We start from the raw sequence: 3,337 nt of genomic DNA, 5'->3' as shown, positions 1-3,337 counted from the left end.
CCTTGTTAAACATTTCTTGTATTTTCTCCATTCTATTCCCAAGATTTTGGATCATCTTTACTATCATTACTCTGAATTGTTTTTCAGGTATACTGCCTATTTCCTCTTCATTTGTTTGGTCTGGTGGGTTTTTACCTTGCTCCTTCATATGCTGTGTGTTTCTCTGTCTTCCCATTTTGCTTAACTTACTGTGTTTGGGGTCTCCTTTTCACAGGCTGCAGGTTCGTAGTTCCCGTTGTTTTTGGTTTCTGCTCCCAGTGGCTAAGGTTGGTTCAGTGTGTTGTGTACACTTCCTGGTGGAGGGGGCTAGTGCCTGTGTTCTGGTGGATGAGGCAGGATCTTGTCTTTCTGGCGAGCAGGTCCACGTGTGGTGGTGTGTTTCGGGGTGTCTGTGGCATTGTTATGATTTTAGGCAGCCTCTTGGTTAATGGGTGGGGTTGTGTTCCTGTCTTGCTAGTTGTTTGGCATAGGGTGTCCAGCACTGGAGTTTCCTGGTCATTGAGTGAAGCTGGGTCTTGGCGTTGAGATGGAGATCTGTGCGAGATATTCGCCGTTTGATATTATGTGGAGCTGGGAGGTCTCTTGTGGACCAATGTCCTGAACTTGGCTTTCCCACCTCAGAGGCACAGCCCTGACACCTGGCTGGAGCCCCAAGAGCTGGTCATCCACAAGGCTCAGAATAAGAGGGATTAAAAAAAGAAAGAAAGAAGAAGATAAAGTAAAATAAAATAAAGTTATTGAAATTAAAAGTAATTATTAAAAAAATGTTTTAAAGTAATAAAAAAAAGAGAGCAACAAAACGAAAGAACTAATCCACCAATGATAATAAGTACTAAAAACTATACTAAAAAATAAAGTAAAAAGGAAGGACAGACAGAACCCTAGGACAAATAGTAAAAGCAAAGTTATACAGACAAAATCACACACAGAAGCATACACATACACACTCACAAAAGGAGAAAAAGGGAAAAAATATATATATATCGTTGCTCCCAAAGTCCACCTCCTCAATTTGGGATGATTCGTTGTCTATTCAGGTATTCCACAGATGCAGGGTACATCAAGTTGATTGTGAGATTTAATCTGCTGCTCCTGAGGCTGCTGGGAGAGATTTCCCTTTCTCTTCTTTGTTCACACAGCTCCCGGGGTTCAGCTTTGCATTTGGACCCGCCTCTGCATGTAGGTCGCCTAAGGGTGTCTGTTCTTTGCTTAGACAGGATGGGGTTAAAGAAGCAGCTGCTTCCGGGACTCTGGCTCACTCAGGCCCGAGGGAGGGAGGGGTATGGAGTGCCGGGCGAGCCTGCGGCGGCAGAGGCCTGTGTGACGTTGCAACAGCCTGAGGTGTGCCGTGTGTTTTCCCGGGGAGGTTGTCTCTGGATCATGGGACCCTGGTAGTGGCGGGCTGCACAGGCTCCCGGGAGGGGAGGTGTGGATAGTGACCTGTGCTTGCACACAGGGTTCTTGGTGGCTGCAGCAGCAGCCTCAGTGTCTCATTACCATCTCTGGGGTCCACACTGGTAGCCGCGCCTCATGCCCTTCTCTGGAGCTCCTTTAAGAGGCACTCTGAATCCCCTCTCCTCGCGCACCGGGAAACAAAGAGGCAAGAAAAAGTCTCTTGCCTCTTTGGCAGCTCCAGACTTTTTCCTGGACTCCCTCCCGTCTAGATGTGGCTGACTAGCCCCCTTCAGGCTGTGTTCATGCAGCCAACCCCAGATCCCTCTCCGTGGGATCTGACCTCTGAAGCCCGAGCCTCAGCTCCCAGCCCCTACCTGTCTTGGTGGGTGAGCAGACAAGCCTCGCAGGCTGGTGAGTTCTGGTTGGCACCGATCCTCCGTGCGGGAATCTCTCCGCTTTGCCCTCCGCATGCCTGTTGCTGCGCTCTCCTCCGTGGCTCCAAAGCTTCCCCCCTCCTCCACCCGCAGTCTCCACCTGCGAAGGGGCTTCCCAGTGTGTGGAAACCTTTCCTCCTTCACAGTTCCCTCCCACTGGTGCAGGTCCCATCCCTATTCTTTTGTCTCTGTTTTTTCTTTTTTCTTTTGCCCTACCCAGGTACGTGGGGAGTTTCTTGCCTTTTGGCAGGTCTGACGTCTTCTGCCTGCGTTCAGTAGGTGTTCTGTAGGAACTGTTCCACATGTAGATGTATTTCTGATGTATTTGTGGGGAGGAAGATGATCTCCATGTCTTACTCTTTCGCCATGTTGAAACTCGCATGTATCTTTTTGATATATCGTCTCATGCCCATTTTTTGATTGGAATGTTTGTTTTTTTGATATTGAGTAGTATGAGCTATTTATACATTTTGGACATTAACCTGTCATGTCATTTGCAAATATTTTCTCTCTTTCTATATGTTTTTTCATTTTGCTTATGGCTTCCTTTGCTGTGTAAAATTAAACTTTTAAGTTTAATTAAGTCCCATTTCTTTACTTTTGTTTTTATTTCTTTTACCCTAGGAGATGGATTAAGAAAAAAAAAATTGCTACAATTTATGTCCAAGAGTGATCCACCTATGTACTCATCTAAGATTTTTATGTTCTCAGGTCAGACATTTAGGTTTTTAATCCATTTTGAGTTTATTTTTGTATATGGTGTGAGGAAGTGTTCTAATATCATTGATTTACACGTAGCTGTGCAGTTTTCCATGTACCATTTGTTAAAGATACTCTCTGTTCTCCATTGTATATTCTTGCCTCCGTTGTTGTAGACTAATTGACCATAGGTACATAGGTTCATTTCTGGGTTCTGTATTCTGTTCCCTTGAGCCATGTGTATGATTTTGTGCCAGTACCACGCTGTTTTGATTACTGCAGTTTTGTAGAGTAGTCTGACATCTGGGAGGGTGATACCTCCAGCTTTGTTCTTTTTTGTCAAAATTGCTTTGGTAATTCAGAGTCTTTTATGCTTCCATATGAAGTTTTGGATTACTGGTTCTAGTTCTGTGAAAAATGTCATGGGTATTATAATAGGGATTGCATTAAATCTGTACATTGCTTTGGGTAGTATGATATGTTCCATTTCTTTGTTTCATCTTCAATTTCCTACATCAGTGTATTATAGTTTTCAGAGTATAGGTCTTTCACCTCCTTAGTTAAGTTTATTCCTAGGTATTTTATTCTTTTTGATATGATTTTAAAAGATTTCTTTTTGTACTTTCTCATTCTGATAGTTCATTATTAGGGCATATAAACACAATAGATTTCTGTATATTAATCTTGTATACTGCCACTTTACTGAATGCATTTATTATTTCTAATAGTTTTTGGATGGAGACTTTAGGGTTTTCTATATAAATTATCATGTCGTCTGCAAATAAAGACAGTTTTACCTCTTCCCTTCC

Source organism: Physeter macrocephalus, chromosome 8 (genome assembly GCF_002837175.3).
Source record: "Physeter macrocephalus isolate SW-GA chromosome 8, ASM283717v5, whole genome shotgun sequence".
NCBI lineage: Eukaryota > Metazoa > Chordata > Mammalia > Artiodactyla > Physeteridae > Physeter > Physeter macrocephalus.
The sequence above is the reverse complement of the archived record's forward strand: the minus strand, read 5'-3'. Positions refer to the sequence as shown.